The 19,313-nt window shown below is 53.4% G+C and overlaps 2 long non-coding RNA genes across 8 annotated transcripts in view; one reads left to right on the top strand and one right to left on the bottom strand.

The window, feature by feature from the left end:
* The window catches only part of LOC134170342 (uncharacterized), a 29,887-nt gene extending 17,113 nt beyond the window's left edge, over positions 1-12,774 (bottom strand). For 3 of the 6 annotated variants that reach the window (XR_009967249.1, XR_009967250.1, XR_009967247.1), the window contains exon 1: positions 8,334-8,446. This is a non-coding gene — a long non-coding RNA (uncharacterized LOC134170342). Of the gene's footprint in view, positions 1-3,564; positions 3,782-8,333; positions 8,447-12,759 lie in introns of those variants that run through there. The other 3 variants (XR_009967252.1, XR_009967251.1, XR_009967246.1) reach the window with 3 other exon arrangements.
* On the top strand, positions 9,096-17,986 carry LOC134170343 (uncharacterized). 2 transcript variants are annotated; one of them, XR_009967254.1, is made up of 3 exons: positions 9,096-9,202; positions 14,851-15,004; positions 17,776-17,986. It is a non-coding gene; the product is annotated as an uncharacterized LOC134170343 (long non-coding RNA). The 2 variants fall into 2 exon arrangements; XR_009967253.1 differs by lacking the exon at positions 9,096-9,202 and adding an exon at positions 14,331-14,700.
* Positions 17,987-19,313: the final 1,327 nt, after the last annotated feature.

Below are 19,313 nucleotides of genomic sequence, written 5' to 3'. Positions count from 1 at the left end.
CACAGATCTACATCATATCCATATGGTTTCTTTGGGGTGGCACGGCCGTGCCATTTCGCACCTACCCAACCCTGCGGTGGGAGCGCGATGCCAGAGAGAGAAAGGAGCTTTGTGGAGACCTGGAAGGGCTTGAGCCATCAGGGCCTCCTTTTGTTTGCAGCTGAGAAGTGGAAAAGGCCAGCAGAAAATTCCTCCAGTTGGGAAATCGCTGCTTTCCCCAGTCCTGGTTTTAAATAGGAAGGGAAAATGACCAATTTCTCACTGTTTGCAGCGGAGAATTTCCTTCTCTTATGGGTAAAAATGGAGAATGTTTCTCCTCTCCAATATCCACTGGCAGCATTGACCAGCACAAGTATTCCTGCACATTTGGCAATGTCCCGACCCGCGTTGTTCATGAGGAGAAGGGGCTTTGGACCCAACAACAAACCAACTCACTGCATTCCCACCGCCTGGCATTAAGTATTAAGGACAGGAGCTAAAGACAAGCTCTATCCTAAGGGAAAGCATTACAGTGAATGAAATTAATTCTCAATAATTCTATTTGTATATTCAGTTCTTCTCAATGACTCACTGAACCAGAGGAAAATTAGCATTGCTCCATTTTTACCTCTCCCCAAACACTGCTTCTAAGCACGGAAAAGAATGCAGAGAGCTAATCTCTTGATACACAACATGCAAGCATATCTCCTATTAATGTCTCCAGCAGTTATGTGACCAGAAGGGAGAACTGAGTAGACAGTGCTGAGTGTTAACCAGTCAAATCAGAGTGTCCAAGCAAGCTTAAACAGCCACATGTAAGCTGCAATTTGGATCAACGTCACACCAACACGCCGGGCTTTCTCCTTGCTCCTGCATTCCAGTGGCAAATTGAGGAGAAAGGGGGGAAAAAAGTCATAAATCAGCTCTTTGCAAGAGTATTCCCACCCGTGTTCCCAAAGGCCTCGGAGAGAGCCAAGCTCTGAGCACGCAGCCGGTCCCACCACTGGGAATCATCACCCACAATGACAAAGATGCGAATGAAGAAGGAATCTCCAAAGGCATGGAGAGTACCAGGATCAACAGCACCCCAGCAGCAGCAAGTGGGGTGAAACTGGCTCCCATTCGCCTTGCCAGGCTGGGAGCACAAAGGGGAAGCCCTGTGGTGTCGCGATGTCCCTGAGCCGATGGGAGGCTCAGGACTGGTTTAAGGGGTGGGTTTTACATCAGGGAATGAAATGCACAAGCTCTGGAGAGCCGGGCCAGGCTTTAAACCCATCCTCTCCATCATGGACCACCATGGGCGCCTCCTGCCCCTGGATCCATCCTGCCATACACAGGCTCCCTCCTCTCCCGGTCGGGTTTCGCCCTCGTCCCACTTCGCATTCCCCCATTCCTGCTCTTGTCTTTGTTATACCCAAGCAAGTGACACCATCAACCATCAGCCTATGGTGGTGCCGCCTTGGCCCTGCACAGACCAGGATTGGTCACCTTGGAACACCAAAAGATGATCACATCCCATCGCTTCCAGCCTCCGATTGGACAAAAGGCGCTTTTTTCCCCCCGCCTTGAACGAAGACACTGGCCAATGGTGGATGGCACATGGCAGCTCACCAGTGCTCACCCAGCAATAAAAGTCCCTTGTCCCTGGGTGAGCCACCAAAACCCCTTCTCATGAGGGCTCAACGCCAGGGTCCACCCGAAGCCACCTCCCAGTCCATGAGCCTGGTGAGCACCAGTTCCACCGGCAACCGTTCTCCTCCCATCTCCATCTGCCTCAGAGGGATGAAGGAGGAGAGCTCCTTGTGATGACCTCCTGGTGCCACCAAAGCCAAGGTTGTCCAACTCCATCCTATGAGATGCTCAGGGCTGCGAGCATCCATAGAGGACGTTCTCCCTTTCCACGGAGGATGCTCTTTCCCCTTCCATGCACCAAGGCTCGGGTGCTTCTGTTGCCCTGTCCTCTGTAATGTCCCACTCTGGCTGGAGACAAGCAACCAGGCCAGGAGAGTGGCACCTCCAAGGGCAAGGAGGAGCAGCAAGGCACCAGAGAATAAAACAAGAGCTCCTAAGAACTTCCCTACGCCCCTGCGACCGCCAGCGTGGGCTGCGGGAGCAGCGCCAGGAACAATAGCAGCACCTAGATGAACCCTGAAGGGAAGACAGAAAGGAGGTTTTCCTTCAGCTTTCCCCAAGCAGATCATTACAGGGAGTTAAGGCATGCACTGAATTATTCGGAATTACAGGGCTGTGGGTGAGGAGGGAGGCAAATACCTTGTTCGTTCATTTAAAGTCATCGTATGAGCAGGAGATCTCTTTTACGCTACACCCAGAGGTGCAGCCTTGCCCCGGCCAAGCTGCCAGGGACAGCTTCTTCTGCCTCTTTCTCTTTGCCCCTTTGCTTTTTGTGAAGACCCCCACGAGCACATGAGCGAAACGAGCGGGTCCAGCACAGGTCAGAAGGCAGCTCCTTGCCTCTGTTTCTCACAAGAGGGTTTTCATGAGGTAGCAATGCCAGAATTGCTCCTCTCCAAAGCAGTTCAGGTGCTGGCACCCCCGTTTGCTCTTTATTATCATGAACTCTTTCCCCCCCCCCCCCCGGCCTTGGAATCACCATTCTGAGGTTAGGAATGATCTTTACATCATCACAATCCATCACAAGATCTTTGTGTTCTTCTACGCACCATCAAGACCCCTTTCCAAATTGGTTGCTGTGTTTTGCAGGTGGCATCTAAAGGCAACCAGTCCGACCCTTACAAGCGAGGGGGAAGCACCCGGTTCCCCTCTTTGACCCAAAATTCCCTTCTACGGTAAAGCAGGTAAAAAAAGAAAATCTCCGTTTCCATCAGGAAAAGGTTGGTACAGAAACCAGGGGAAGGGATAAGGACCAGCGTGGATTTGCAGAGAGGATAAATTAAGCAAAATCAAGTTCTCTGATTAGTCTCCCGTGGTTTCATACGCGCATAATATATTTTTTGCAAATCCCCAATCTTGGCATCTCGAGTCTATTCAAAGAAATGGAACAGACAAAGGGTTAAAAGAAGAAAGAAAGCATTTGGATAGAGGTACTAGGGAATTAAAACAAAGAAAACGGCAAGAAAGCAGTTCCCAAATCACCAGATCCTTCTCTTTTAATCCTGAGATGGAGTTATATCTATCAGGGAAGAAAATGAAACAGACAAAAAAGAGGGAATGGAATACGGGGAGAGGGGGGAAAAAAAGGGAAAGGAGAAAAAGAAAAGGAATCCAGCGCTCGTATTTGCAAAACAACCATTAATAACCAGTGCTCTGTTGCTGCTTTATTAAACAGATAATCCAGCACAGTAATCTGCATTGATTTAGGGATTCTCTGGTGCTCTACGACTGGTTATGCAACGAAAAGTTCCTCCTTGAGCTGTAGTTCTGCGTCCTGGGTTTAAGTAATTCCTAATCTGATGGGAAGTTTGACTTTGCTAATTCAAGACCAATTCCCGGCCACATCCTCGTCTTTCTCAAGACGGACGTTCTCTTCGCATGCACAGAATCAAGAAACTCGCTTCAAATCACAGGAGGCAAAGAGATTCTTTTAGGAAAAAAATCAAATCCTACCTCGGCTTTTAATTCGTCTCAAAAAGTTGTCTTTTGGGGGGGGCTTTTTTCCCTTTTTTTTTTTCCTCTTTTCCTTTCTCTTCCCTGCTTTTTTTTTTTTTCACTTCATTTTTTCTTTTCCTCCTCTTCCTTTGGATGAATTTCCTTTCTTCTCCACATCCTCCTCCTCAGGCGTGTAATGGGGTTATTTTTACTTTCGGTTATCTAGCTTTATGAAGACTCGACACCACTCATACAGCTAGATAACCAAAGATAACAACCAACCCCTGAAGTCTACAGCATTAGCAGGAAAAAGCCAACCTCTTCTTCTCCAGGGGGGTCGAGGGGCCACATGGCTTTTAAGGAAGGAATGAGGGAGGAAAAACGGATAAAAAGATGCAAATATTAGCAGCGAGATCCATAATATCACCCCCGCTACGGCAGCGGCCCTGTTCCTGCATCCCAGGGGCGAAAGCATCGGTGGGACAGGCGGGATCAGGCCCCTCGGGAACACAATTTGGAGCAGAATTCCAGGATCGCCCCGCCAGGAGCTGCCTATTTTCTTGCCGAGTTGGAATTTGTTTCATTTGCAAACCAAATGCTATTCTGCAGGTGCTGAGAATTAAGCCCGCATTATTTTTAATAACTATCAAATTAATGCATTCAAAGCGATAATAATCAAAGCAAATAGAATTTGCGCCCGCAACTTAAAATATGCGTTAAAAGACCGATAGGACGTTTCCCCACCCATAAATGCATTTAACGCCCTCGAAACAAAATGACTGCGAAAATCAAAACCTGCCCGTTTAAATAAAGAATAACTTGTGGTGCCTTGGGCTCAGCCAAGATCTGAGGGGACAGAAGCGATGAATAAACACAGAAAACACGGAGGAAATGATGAAAGGGAGGCAAGGGAGGAAGGAGGGAGGAAGGGAGCGAGTCCTGCTCGCAGCTCAGCACCCCGGCCCTGCGCGCAGGGTCCGCGCAGGGACCCGCAGCCCTCCTTTGCTTCGGGGGGGACCCGCAGCTCCGCTCCGAGGGCACCCGCAGTCCTCGCCTTCCTTTCCCGCATCCCTCCGTCCTTTTTTTCCTGCGCGGGGAACCCGCATCCCTCCGTCCTTCCCTTCCTCGGGAGGGGAGAACCCGCATCCCTCCGTCCTTCGCTTCCTCGGCAAGCGGGGACCCGCACCCCTCCGGTGAGGATCCTGCATCCCTCCACCTTTCCCCCTCACACACACATCGGGGCCACCCGCATCCTTCCATTCTTCAAGGGGAGGACCCCGCATCCCTCGCCTTCCTCCGGGAGAGCCGCATCCCTCCCTCCCGCCTCCACCTGCATCCCTCCATCACCTCCATCCCTCCGGTCAGGCTGCGGGAGGCGGAAGGACGGGGGGGGGGTCCTCGAAGCTCCGCTCCTCCAAAACGCCGCCGCCCGCCCCCCCGTCTCTCCCGCATCTCTCCCGCGGAGCGGAGCGGAGGCAGCGCGGGGCCGGAGCCCGGCTCGGCTCCTACCTGCTGCCCGCTGCCTGCTGCCTGCTGCCTGCCGCTGCCTGCCGCTGCCCGCCGCTGCCCGCAGCCTCTGCGCCGGGGGGGAGCGGCGCGCGGCACTTTTCATTCATGCTTTCACACTCCCGGCCCTCGCCGCCTCCCCTCATTGGCTCGGCCCCGCCTGACGTCACCCCGGCCCTGATCTCCCACCCCTCTGCAGCGCCTATCGGTTCATCAATGGGCGGGTGAGGGGCCCCGAGCCGCGCGCACCCGCGCGTCGCCGCCACCCATCACCCCCCCCCAAAAAAAAACCCTGTCACCCCCCCCCCCTCACCTTCATCATCCTCCCCCCCCCCCGCCATCTGCACCATCCCCGTCATTATGGCCATTGCCCTCAGCACCATCATCGTCCTCATCGCCACAACGATCAGCACCACGACCACCGCCCTCACCACCACCATCGCGGTTACCATCACCCTCATCACCACCACCACCCTCATCACCACCGCCATCGCCAGCGTTACAACAACTGCCCTCATCACCGCCACCCTGGCCACCATCGCTACCATCATCCTCAATGCCACCACCATCACCTTACAACCACCACCACCGCTATCATCCTCAGCACCAGCGCCATCACCCTCAGCGCCATCGGCCCTTGCCCATCCTCAACACCAAGCATCACCACCATGACCATCATCTCCCCAAACCTTCCTCCATCTCTCCACCCTCTCGGGGCCTCAGCACTCTACCTTCTGCCGCCCCTCACTGCGGGGTCGGGCAGGGACCGGGGCCTGCCCGCACTCTGCAGACCCAGAGGGACATCAGATGCCATCAGATGGCATTGTATTTCTGCCGTTAAGACACCCAGCCCTGTTCTTTTTATTGCCCAGCCTTAAAACTAGTAAGGGGATTTTTCATCAAACAAGAACGGGGTTTTGGGGTTTATTTGGGGTCTTTTTTTTTTTGATTGTTTTGTTGTTTGTTTGGTTTTTTTTTTATAATATTTTTCCTTTACTCTGAAAATTCCCCTTTGCCTCGGATTTCCTTTCCCTAGGATCAAACAGCCGGGTTTGGGGCTGCAGCTTTGCCTCTGGGGCAGGAGCAGCAGGGACCAGCCCTGGGGGCCCTAAACCTGTCCGAGGTGGGAAGTGGGGGGAGTGGGCAGCGCATCCTGACCCCGTTTGCCCCAGGACGTAGCCTCTACTCCCTACCCCCGGACTATCGCTGCCTGCAGACAATCCTCGTGGCCTCCTACGTGGCCCCCGGCTGCATGAAGGGGTTTTTGGGTGTAGAATTTTCACCTCCAGCTCGGTTTAGGGAAAAAAAACACGGATTTCGGACACATCCTAAATAGTGCTCAGGGAGAGGAGCGTGGGGGTCCGGCACCCCCCGGTTCTAGCATCCCTCAGAGGGGATTTTAGGGACGCGGCCCCGCGCCTTCGCCTCTTTTTAGTCTCCTTTTTCGTAAATCCACGTGAAGAAAAGAAGAAAATCAGTTCAAAACGATCGAAATTTGTATTTTAGGCTCCTCCGGGAATTACCCTTGAATTTTGGTTGAAGCCGCCAAAAGAATAAACACCATGAATTTTGTTATATCCCGAGACGCGATGCAATGATACCGATTCCACTTTCAAACTTACATTCACAGAGGGATTATCCCAATGACACATGGTGTATATATATATATGTACATATGTATATATGTATGCATGTATGTATGTATTAAGGTCGCGTTCGAGCCGTCCCGGGCCGGGAGGGTTTTGGGGAAGGACCCCATAGATGCTCGGGTGCATTTCGTGTTTTATTATCAACCCAAGCCCAGCTCCGCGCTTTGCTGCTGCCGAAAGTCGCTTTAGGGAGACCGAAGCCACCCCAAACCCGCCGGTAAATACCCGAGAGCCGCCGCCGCGATCGCGGCATCACACCGGGCACGGCCGATTCGGAGCTTCCCAGCCCTCAAACGAGCTCGCAGGCCATTGCAGCAAGGAAAACTTCATTTTGGGGAGGCTAAAAGCGGAGCTGAGCTGGGCAGGATTTGACCCCGCGGGTCCCAGCGCTGCAGAGACCGGAATCCACTCATGAACCGAAAAAGGAATCAAAACCTACCCCAAATGCTGCGCGATTTTATTCTTCCCCGAGCAAGGTTGAAGCACAAACTCCCTCTTTCCCCAGGAAGGGAAAATGAGGGCTAGGGATGCGGATATTGTAGTTTAAAAAAAAAATTAAAAATTGGGGAAATTTAAAATTTAAGATTTTTAAAAATGGGGAAATTTAAAATTTTAAAATTAAAAATTCAATAAAACTGAAATTTTAATTCAAAGGATCCTGAGCAGGAAAAAGCCACGCGGGATTTTCACCATCACCAGCCCCGAGCGTCCCATCTGCCCCGAATAACGGCTCCAATTATAATAACCTCCCCCCCCCCCAAATTACTTCATTTTGGGGCCCTTCTCGGCCTGCTGCGGGGTTCTCTCATCGGGCTTTAACTGAACGGAGCAGCTCGGCCCTGGTTGGGAATTGGGGGGGGGGGGGGGGGAATTAAATGAAGGCCACGCAAGGAGAAGTTTGGAAGTGGGGGGAATCCTCCCATTGCCCCTCAGCTCCACACCCGGCCGCGCTCAGCCGCGCAGGGAGCAGGAAGAGGAGCGTAACCTCCGCTCTTGTAACGCGGGGTTGATTTCATTTCATTACAGCCCCATCCAACGGGATTTGGTTGTTCGGTAGCGAGTCCCCAGCTCTGCTCACCCCCAAATCCTGCCCCCAAAGCCCGGCCGGGGGGTGCAGGGAACGGGGGTCAGCCGTGTTCGTGTCCCCGCAGCACCCCCGGCCGCTCGCAGGAGGGAGATTTGGGGTCCCCCCACCCAAACCCTATCGGGACAGGGGGGTCTCTTGGCGTGGAGGGCAACAATGAGCAACGGACACGCTGGGGGGGGGACCACGACCGGGAATGGCAGCATCCCTGCAAGGACCCGCACCCCAAACCTCGGTCCTCGGCTGCACCCCACCCGGAGTGGGTCTGGATCCCCCATGGGATCGGGGCAAAGCCATCGTGGATGGGTGAAACGCGGGGGGGAAAGGGAAACCTGGGGGATGTGTCCCCCAAACTTTCCAAGCTCAGATGCCGGGGGGGGGGGGATCCCACCTGCCGACCCCGCAGCCCCTCCAAGGTCCCGCTCCCGGAGCATCCCCTTCCCGACTCCGCAGCCCCTATAAAGACGTTTTAAGGGATGGAGCCCCCCAGACCCCCCCTTTTTCGCCGCCCCCCCTCCCCCTTTTTGTTTTTGTTATGATTTTCTCACCGAGTCCAATAAATCGCGCTGCTCGTCTGGCCTCAGACGTGTTCAGCAACCCAAGCCCCGCCGCTTTTGTTCCGCCAAGTCTCACATTGTTTGTCCGGCTGCGGGGCCGGCCCGCGGGGGGCTCCGCGCCCCGGCCCGGCTGCCGGCAGCAGCCGCAGGGCTGAGGGGTGTGGGGGGGAAGCGGTTGGAGAAGGGGGGGACTGGTCCGGCCCCGGGGTTCCCCCCCGGATTCTTCAGCCCACCTCGAGGGGAATGCGCCCATAAGGCCAGCGGGTCCTGCCTGCGCTGCCTGCTCTGCTCACCTGCCTGCACTGCCATCCCTCCCTGCCCTCTCATCCTGCCTGCATCCGAGTGCCCTGCCTGCGCGGCTCTATTTCCCTTCCCTACCCTGCCTGCATCCCAGTGCCCTGCCTGCGCGGCTCTATTTCCCTTCCCTACCCTGCCTGCACCCCAGCGCCCTGCCTGCATCGCTCTGCCTCCCTGCCCTATCCTGCCTGCACCCTCAGTGCCCTTCTTGCACGGCTGTACATCCCTTCCTGAGTGCGCTGCCTACATCTCTCTGCCTCCTTGCCCTCCTGTCCTGCCTGCACCCCAGTGCCCTGCCTGCATCGCTCTGCCTTCCTTGCCTACCCTGCCTGCACCCCGGTGCCTTGCCTGCATCTCTCTGCCTCCTTGCCCTCCTCTCCTGCCTGCACCCCGGTGCCCTGCCTGCATCGCTTTGCCTTCCTTGCCTACCCTGCCCGCCCCTCCCCGTAGCCCTCTGGTCTCCTCGATGGCCCCGGGACCGGAGCCGCCGGCGGAGGTAGAAGGGGCCGTGCCCGGCGTAAGGATATATAGGAGCGTCCGCGGAGCCTCCACGTAGCCTATACGTAAAGTATACGTGTTGGAGTTAACAAAAGTTGGGCTGCAAACGCGGGGCGGGGGGGCCGGGGAAGGAGGGGGGGGGGGGGGCGTATTTCCAAGCTTACCCTGCTTATTGCTAGCAATCGATCAGCAAGGATGGCAATTAAGAGCTCATTACCATATATGCAAATCTAGCAAGCCCGCTCCTCAGGCGCGTAAAGTGGGGGGGGGGGGGGGTTTGAGCGCCTCGGGGGAAGCGCAGCGGGTTTCGGGTCGGGAATCGTGGGGTTGAAGGGATAGGAGAGGGGAAAATAAAGGGGTTTTGGGGGTGTCGGGGTGGGTTTAAAGGCAAACGGAGGGGCCGAGGGTGCACAAAGGACTCGGGGCTCGTCTGCGTCCCTGCTCTGAACGTGGCCCCCAAAACCGTCATTTAAAATTAAAAATAACAATAAAATTCCCTCCTTTTGGAAATAAACTCCCCGAGGAGCTCCCCAAAACCCCGAGCCAGTGCCCTGCAGGGAAAACCCCGTTAATTCGGTCTAAAGGGGTCCCCGACCCCTCGGGGGGGGTCGGAACGCTCCCAGCCCCGTCTCTGGCACCGAGAGGAGGATTTTAAGGGGAATTAAGGACTTTTTAACCTTTGATTTATAGAAACCCCCACTTTAAGAGGGTGATTTTCCAGCGCTCGGGCTCGATCGCGCGTTCCCCCGTTGCAATGAGGAATTAACCGTGATTTCATGGGCATCGTCGCGTTTTCGGGGTCTATTTTTCGCTTAATAAGCGCTGATTAGGAGCGAAGCCCCCCTGATATTTAGTAACCAAGGCTGGGGGTGACACCACAGGGAGCGGGTGTCCCCCCCCTCAGCAGCGTTTCCCACCAGGGTATTTTATGAACTTCCAGCCGCGTCAGTGCTTCCGTCTTTCTATTTGGGGGAATGACTTTGTGTTCCTCCTTCCCCAAGCCCGAATCACGCTTTATTAAAGGTAAATAATGCTCGCTCCGAGTTGGACTCCAATTTCCTTCCCTGCTTGGGATAGATGGTTTTTAATTCCCCATAAATAACGTTTTCTCCCCGCTTTAATGTAACGATAGTGAAATGAAAGCCGGGAATCGATTCCTTCCCCTCAACAGGGGTTTGGGGATGAATAAGAGCTATAAAAACACCCGAAGTGAACAAACCCATCCCGAGGGCTCCGGGGGGGGGACACCCACACATTATCGGCCGCAGCAGCTCCACAAGCCCGGGTCAGTCCCTCTCCGAGCCGGGCCAGCGCAACAGCCCTGAACGGGGGTATCCGCAGCGGGCTCTGTCTTTATTCCTTCCCCTTTTCCCCCCGTTTTCACCCTTTTTTAACTGGGAAAAGCCCCTTTCCAGCGGCCGCATCCGCAGCTCGGCAGCTGAACCGCTTGTCCCGGCTCCATCCAGGTCGCTGCTCCCCGCATTCCTCTGCCTCATCCCTCATTAATTCCTCAGCTCCCAGGACTGATTATTTTACACACATATTTCCCCCCCATCCCCTTCATTTATTTACTGCGAATGGCCCAAAATGGAAACCAGCGCCAGGCTGAGGGATCCTCCTTCATCCCGGGCATCTCCCTTCCATCGCATCCCAGATTTTGATTTGATTCTTATTTGTATTTAGGGAATGAAGCCGCCAATTTCTACAAATCTCCTGCGAGTTTCGGAATAGACCGAGCGGTGTTTGGAAAAGGGGGAAAAATCGATCCAAATCCCTTTCGGTTCCTCCTCTCCTGGCAAATCCACAGTTCCCGATGAGGCGAAGCCTTTTCCCCGTAAGCCCTCACCCCAGCCCCGGCGGCTCTGGCATCACTTCACCACCCGCGGGCGAGGACGGCGGCTTCGCCCCCCACATCATGCTCCAAAAAATGGGATCATTTCCACTTTCCCCCTTCTCATCCCAAAGCAGCAATTCCCAAAGTGCCGGCAGCCGGAGGGGATGTGCCCGGCCCCTCCGCACCGCAAGTTTTGGGGCGCAAAGCTCCGCTTTATTTTCTCTTCTATCGAACTTTAAAGTGGAGGGAAAAGGAGAGGGAGATCCATGCCGTCTTTCCCGGAATTCCCCCTGGAATGCCTGCGGGAGGACTGGCTCCTCCGTCGGAGGGCACCCAGCCCTTCCCCACAGCCGGAGTTCTTTTGCCCTCCCAGCTCCCATCCCTTTTGCACAGCACCAGGGATCCCACACGGGCGTTATTTAGGGAAAAACAGGCGGCTTCAACGGATGCTTTTCTTTAAGCGAGCTGATGATGGGAGGCGAATCCCGGGCTGCGGCGAGGCGAAAGGGATGATCCAGGAGGATTTTCACCACGGAAAACCGGGATTTTCGGTGCTCGCTGCCCCAGGAGAGGGGACCCGCGGCGCCCCGCGGGACTTGGGCGCACGGGAGCCGCGTAGCCCTTACCGTGATGCAAAAAAAGCCCCCATCAACCCCAAAGCAACCCCTTAATTCTGCCCAGAAACGCGCCCTTCGCTGCGCACAAGCTATAGCGGGTGCTGGGGATGTCCGCCCGTCCCGTCCCCCCCCCCAAGGCAGGGGTGCAGCCCCCCCCCGGGTTTAATGTCAAAGTCTTTGCTCTATTTTGCGCAGCCCCCCCACCCTTCCCCATCCCCTTCCCCGCAGCCCCATTGAGGCCACGCACAACGGGGAGCTGCAAAGGGGGTGCGCCCGTTGTGAATGCAACAGCAGCATCCCTAAAGCGGCTCAGAAAGCCTTGGGGTGCACCCATCCCTTCCCCACATGTACCCCACTTGCGTGTGCCCCAGGCATGCAGCCCTTGTGAGCATGCAGGCTGCACTTACCCCGCATGGGGTGCATAGATGGTTGGGTGCACATACGTGAACACACGTGCACACACCAGCTCCATCCACCCAAGCACACCCGCAGCGAGATGCTCCCCGTGCCCCTCCGCTTGTGGAGGGGCAGAATAGCCACCCCAAACTGCTCTGCCCATAGGAAAGGATGAGCCTTTTGCTGACTGGTGCTGGGCACCAGGGAGCATCTCCGAGGCTCTGATGCCTTTGCAGGGTGCTGAGAGCCTTCAGGGCCCTGGCATGGACCAGCCCTGGTGGGATTTTGAAGGGAAATCCCTTCCTTTTTGCCTATCAGCTCCGTGTGGGAGGCCTCTTAGAAGTGCATCTTGCTGATACCCAGTGATGGTCAGATACAGGGTTTGGGTCGCAATTCTCCTTGTGGAGAATTCCTTCAAAATCTGGGCTGTCTGAGCTCTGATCTCATAGATCTGGGGGGGAAGGAGAGGGGTTTGGAGCTGGTGATTGCCAAGGAAAGGTCTTTGTCTCACCCACTTGTGCTTTCACTGGGCATTCTCGCAGTGCCACGGCTGCAGCATCCCCCCAGACAAAGACAAGTGCAACAAAAGATGCTTTTTGGTTGCGTGCTGAAGAGGACAGGAGCAAAGAAGCTCCAGATCTGGCCCTAGGGCTGTGTCAGCCATGGACACCCTCACCCTTTGCTCCATCCTCACCCATCAGCACCCACAGGGAAACAAATCCCTTCTCCCTGAAAGCCTCGTGTCCTCCTCCTGCTTCTCCCCACCATTTCCTACCTCAGGTGGACATTGGAATAGTTCACCTAAAAGGCCAGACCGCAGCCGGATGCCTTCAGAAGCACCCCTATAACCTAGGAGCATCCGAAGGGAAGCGGGCTTGGAGCCTGGAAAGAAGGAAATTAATTTCTATGGGATTATTTGGGCCTTTTGGGATGTTTTCCCAAGCCAACAGCAATAAAAACCCACAGCAGACACACACCCCCCCCAGCCCCACCAAACCCAACCCGAATGCAAATATTCCCTCTTCCCAGAGCGGAGGGGAGCTCTGTTTTGTCTGGATGGAATTGGGTGAAGTGTTCCCCCGGCACCTACCCCGGCTCCCACAGCTGCCCGACGCACTCAGTCCAGCAGGTGCCTTTTCTTCTCCTTCAAAGGGCTTTGATGTGGACAGCTCTTTTGGAGAATGGGTTTGTTAGTAAGAGATGCCTGGCACGAACGCGGCCTGATTACAGCCCTGCTCGTTAAAAACAGCTTCCCTAGGTATTGAAGGGGATAACAAGGATATTTCAACATTCCCAGCGTGCACCTTTAAGCGGCAGAAAATAAGGGAAATTGCTGCCGTTTAATTCACTATTGCTCCTTTTGAACTCCCACTGGCTTCGCCCTGCAATTGTTCCCTTCGCCGGAGCTCCGAGCCGAGGCTCGATGGCAGCGGCATCACAGGGCCGGAGGGACGGGAGGCACAGCGGGACCGGCTTCCCCGTGCGGCAAAGGGCCAGCGGGGCCGGGATCCACTTGGATGTCGGAGGTTTCCCACACCAGGGCCCACGGCCCCGTTGAGAATTCCTCTTGGATTTGGGAGCAGCGTTCCCTTTTTGGCTCTACCTCGCAGGGAGCTTTTTTTTACCCCCCAAAACGAGAGCAGAAAAGCCCACAGCTGGTGTTGGGGGATGAGCAGCTCTCCCATGTTCTGCGAAGAGGGAGGGGGGGGGAAAACCCACCCTAACCCTCTAATTTTAGATGTTCTGCAATGCTTGCAGCATGCATCCCTCCAACGGCCTGGCACGGGGGCTGGTTTCCACCCCAGCACAAGGAGAGGAAAGGAGAACTCGGCTCCGCTGCGATCTTTTCCATGCTCTCGCCATGGATATCTCCCCTTTTTGGGGGTCTTTCTGCCCTGGGAAGGCCCTTTGGTTAATAGTTACAGATGGCAGCTCCCGGGCGGAGGATGAGGCCTATTTGGGGTAATTTGCCCACATTTTGGCTTCATCCGCTCCTTTCAGAGTCTCCGTCCCCCAGAAAAGCAGCTTTTTGCGGAGCGTTGGGAGCCCTGCAGATGAGCCCCCGAGTCAGATCTGTTATTTAACAAGAAGTCCATTATTTCCCAGCTCTTTGGCCCTCAAGACCTGGATCTTTCCCTCTATGGGGCTGCGCCTCCACCATCCTGCACGCGGCTGGAGCCCACAGCTCCATCCATCCTAACCCATGATCCTTCTCCTCCGAGGTTTTAGCCCCAGACCCGAGCAATTCCTCCTTTTCCCATTTAACCCCCAAGAAGCAGATCCAAACCAGCACCTAAACGTGTGTGTGTGTTGGGGGGGTGAAAGCGAAGCCACAGCATCCCCATCCTGAAAGGGGGAAACGATGCACGGAGGCAGGACAATGCGGCTCAAAGGGCCCGGCGGGCTGCAGCCCCCTGCTAAAGCCGAGCCTTAGGGGAGGGCGAGGGTCTCGGCTTACCCGGCCTCGCATCAAAGTCTCCTCCATTGGAGCAAATAACCTTTATGTCCAGGGCCTAGCAAAGTTTGCTTTCTCCCTCCAGGGTTAGGCACAGCAGGAGCAGAAGAGAAAGCAACGGCTTGTAGGAGGCTCCCTGCGCATAATAACCTCAGAGGAGTTTAGGTCTAAAGACTAAAAGGCTCTATTTACTTTCAGTGACAAGGAACAATCTAAGCAGATGTCCTTTGATGGGATTAGTTATTAATCCTTGAATCACGGGTAAATGGGAAAATGATCCATTCTTTGCCGCAAAATCCTTTACTCGCCGAGGTTTCAAGGCTGGGCCGGAGGGTTGTTAGCAGGAGAGGGCTCGACCTGTCCTGGAGGGGCTTTGGGGGCCGGGTTTGATTCCCAGTGTAGTTTTTACAGTTTGTGCCCTGGAGCGTGGAGCCGAAATGAAGGGAAAAGAGGAGAAATCAACCCAAACCCGCAACGCCCGAGGGAAAGGGGGCTGCTCCCTCTAAGGGCTGAGAACAATGCGACGTGTCAGACAGTTCTCAGTGTAGAGGCCGGGATTCCTCAGGTGATAATGGTGATGGTGGGGATGATAACAGTAATAATAGCAGTAATAATAATGATGATGATCTCATCCTCAACAACAATAATAACAATAATAATACAGCCCCTATAATGATAAACCCTATAATAATATCACCTATAACACACCTATAATATCACATATAATAATATCACCTATGAGAATATCATCACATGTAAAAATATCAATAAGTAGTATTAATAGTAATTGTTAATAATCACCTATAACATCACTTATAACACCACCTATAATTATATCACCTAGAATAATGATATCACCTATAAGAATATCATCACATGTAAGAATATCAATACCAATATCACGATTATCATTAGTATCAATAATAAGAATAATATAATCATCACCTATAATGTATAATAAGCATCACCATGTCTAATAATAATATCACCTAGAATAATGATATCACCTATAAGAATATCATCACATGTAAGAATATCAATACCAATATCACGATTATCATTAGTATCAATAATAATATAATCATCACCTATAATATATAATAATAATCAGCATCATGTATAATAATAATATCACATAAGATAATGATATCACCTATAAGGATATAATCACATATAGGAAAATAATAACATATAAGATACCAATATTAATAATATCAATATCAATAACATGATAACCTCCTATAATAATATCACCTATAACAGCACCACATATAATAATCAGATCGCTTAAAATAATGCTATCACCTACAAGAATATCATCACATAGAAGAATATAATCACATATGTGAACATCATAGCATATGCAAATAGCAATAACATCATTAATAACATTATAATCGATAATATTAATGGTAATTATAATGTTAATAATGGAATTGTCACCTATAACAACACCTATAATAATGGTACCACCTATAAGAATACAACAGGATATAAGAATACAACCACATGCCATGCGCTCAGGAGATGGAAGTGTGGGAAGAGCTGGTGAGATGCTCCGGGGTGTCTCAGGGGACCAATTCCCAATGGATATAAATCCATGCGGATGCTTCCTGGTGCTGTAGGCACATGAGCCTCTTCCCAGTGCTGGGAGGGTGATGCACTCCCCAGCCAAAGCCGAAGTTAGCGGGAATTTCCCCATCTCTCAGAGCCCAACTTCCTCGAGTCAACATGAACTCCCAGTTGGGAAATGGAGAATTCCCAATGGATAATTTCCTCTGCTTCCTTTTGATTTGTGGTCCCATTGCACAGAGCAGCGCTGGCTCCGAGGGGGGATAAACCAAGCTCTGATTGAAGCACCACACGGTGCTGACCCGCAGGACCCTCTCCAGGGCTACGGCCACAGTTCCGACATCAAGGAATAACAGATAAGCCCGTGCTTGATTCGGTTACAATTCCTTTATTGATCCTTTACTATTATTTTACTGACCTTTTACTATTCTTTTGCTGATCTTTGACCACACAAAGAGTAGTTTCTGGCTGCAGGGAGTGAGCATCATATGTGGGGACACTGAGACCTGGATAATGTTTTAACCAAGGGTTTAACCGAGCATCCAGCCTCCTCCCTTACAGACACTTGGAATGGCGTTTTCCAGCATGTAAAACAGTGGGATAATCTGGAGCCAGCTGCCTGCATTTGGGCAAGGGCCTGCAAGGAGCAGCCTATTGGAGGTCAATGGCTTTGGACTTAAGCATCTTCATGGGATGGGGAAACTCCACGCTGGGAATGCTGGGCAGCTCCAAATCCAGCCGTGCAGGCGATGGGATGTGTCCTTGCCTCCGCTGCGGGCCTTGCTGGCTGCCTGTTGCTCTCTGTTAGCACTGATGGGGTCCGCATAGGGGCAGCCCAAGGAATTCCCACCGGGATTGGGATCGGGATCATCGCCGCCGCGGCTCCCTGCGCTCTGCCGCCACCTGGCGGCCAAACGCGACCGTGCAGGGTCCCCATCCCTCTCTCCGCCACCTCCCCTCTGCTTGTACCAGTTCCCACCAGTGTCCCCCCAGCAGCTCCCCTGGTCCCAAAGACACCCCACAGAGAGCCAAGGCGGGCAACGGGGACCCCAAACCGTCCTCAGGCGCTCCCGCTTACCTGGTATCCTCGCTGGCAGCCCAGCAGAAGTCCCACCTCCAGGCAGAGCGACGCTTTCCTTGCTCTAAAACCAGGCTCACGAGGAGCAGGGGATGGTTGGAAACCCGCTGGGAAAGGCTTTGATTGGGAAACGGGGGCCTGATCCATGGGGAGCTATAGCAAGGGCTGTCTCGGGGTGTCAAGCAAGCAAGCAGAGATGGGAGGCATCAGAACTTCATCTCCCCACAGCATCACAGGGGAGCCATCACCCAGCCTTAGGGCTGCTGGTGGGGTACACACAAAGCCCGGGGTGTCCCAGGTCCTCAGACTGCCTGGATGCCAGGGACAGGGATGGGAGACTTGGGGACAGCTGAGGAGGAAAGCAGGGGCCCGGTGGCTGCCCCAGATGTACCCCACAGCCCTGGGTGCTGGGACAGCCCAAGGCCCATCCCCACCTCAGCAGGAGCTTGAACCCAGGAAAGAAAGAGCCAGAAGCAGCGGAAATTATCAGAAACGTGTATTTTCTTTTCTTTTTTTTTTAATAGTAAACCTCTTTACAACAAATATAGTGAAAGAGTTTCCAAACAAAACTCATAAGAATTTTTCATGGTAATTATTATTATTATCATCATCATCATTTTTTTTAATATATTTTTCTTTTTTTTTCTTTTCTTTTTGTTCTTTTTTTTTCCTTTGTTTTATCTTAGTGTGGAATATACAATAACGCATCACCATACAGCACGAAAGAAAAAGGGACATCGGAAAACCAAACCGGACGCCTCAACCACGGGCTGCAGTCCCTGGGAAGGAGCCACTGATTGTCAAGGGTGCGGGTCGGGAGCAGGGATGGGAAGGGACAGGGATGGGGGTGATGGTGTCCCCAGCACTCGGGAGGTTCCCAGCCAGGCCAGCAAATACTCAAGATGGAATTAGGCAAAGATCCCGGTTCCAAACTCCATAAATCCTCCCTTGCAACGCTGCTGCTTGGCAGCATCCCACCCACAGCATGGGGCAGGGGGACACCCTGGTCCCCTTCTCCATGCACGCAGCAGGGTGCCTCCCGCTCCGTACCGCCCATCCCGTGAGCATCCCAATCTCGCCTCGCACACATACACACACACACACACACACACACGTGGAGGAGCATCAGGAAAACGAAAGAGGTTCAAAAATAGAGAGATATATATTATAGATACACAGTTCATCCTTTTTTTTTTGTCCTCTCTTTTCAACTGCTTCTCAAAACAATAAATAAGCTCCTCAGGGGAAGTGCACGTCCTGGTTCGCCTCTACCTGTGCAGCATCCTTAGGGGGGAAAGAAGGAGAAGAGCTGCTTGTGCTGATGCAGACCGAGCTGTGCAGGGGATCCCATTAACCCCATGCAGAGGAGCTGAGGAGAGAGGGATTTCTGCTTTATTCCCTTATTTTAGTGCATCCTTTAAAGGGTCTGTTCTATTTTACCAAGACGGTTGCAGATGCCCCAGAGTATGCTGACACCTACCTGCTTTACTTGAGCTATGGGGAGCTTGGGGGTGGGAGAAGACTGAGGCCCCGACCTGGAGGCCATCCTAGGAGCCGTTTGCCAACGGGATTTAACAGCACAGCCGCAATGGTCCCACTTGGTTCAGCATCCCATTCACCTGCAAACAGCTTGGGACGAGCCGTGGGGAGAAGGGGAGTCGTGGCCTGAGCTTGGTGATGGGGCTGCTTCCTCCCTTAGCCTTGAAGGCATTTGCTGGGAGCCCTCAGCGACATCCCAGCATCCATCCCATGATGGGGAAAGGATGCTCTGTACTGCTCTGTGCTGTGCTTAAATGCAGGGAGGGGGGAAGCAGCTCTTGCCCTTCTCTGCCTCTCCCCACGGCATCGGGATGAGGATGCCACAAAATCCCCATCGCTGCCTGCTTGGAAGATGAGGCGAGGTCTGAGCCACACCACCCTCTTCTGGCTTAAAGGAAGCATATTCCAAAGAGGACTTCGCTCAAAACGGAGCTCCAGAGGAACAAACTGAACATGAATGGGTTTTCCAGCTGCTGGGGAATGGAGGGGAGCTGGGACGACCACATCCATTCCTCTGAGGTCCCCTCTTCCTGCTGGGAGCATCCCTGCGCACCAGGTACCTCCCCATTCCCAAGGCTCCCACAAAAGCTGTTCCTGCGTGGTGCTGAGCTCCAGGACCCATAGGCAATCCGGGAGCCCTCCATGGAAACGCATCCGTGGGGCTCAAACCATCACTGGGCTGGGG

This window comes from Pezoporus occidentalis, unplaced genomic scaffold, assembly GCF_034315485.1.
Source record: "Pezoporus occidentalis ecotype Australia unplaced genomic scaffold, CSIRO_AGI_Poc_V1 ctg370, whole genome shotgun sequence".
Taxonomy (NCBI): Eukaryota; Metazoa; Chordata; class Aves; order Psittaciformes; family Psittacidae; genus Pezoporus; species Pezoporus occidentalis.
Note: the sequence above shows the minus strand (reverse complement) of the source record. Positions and strands in the feature narration are given on the sequence as shown.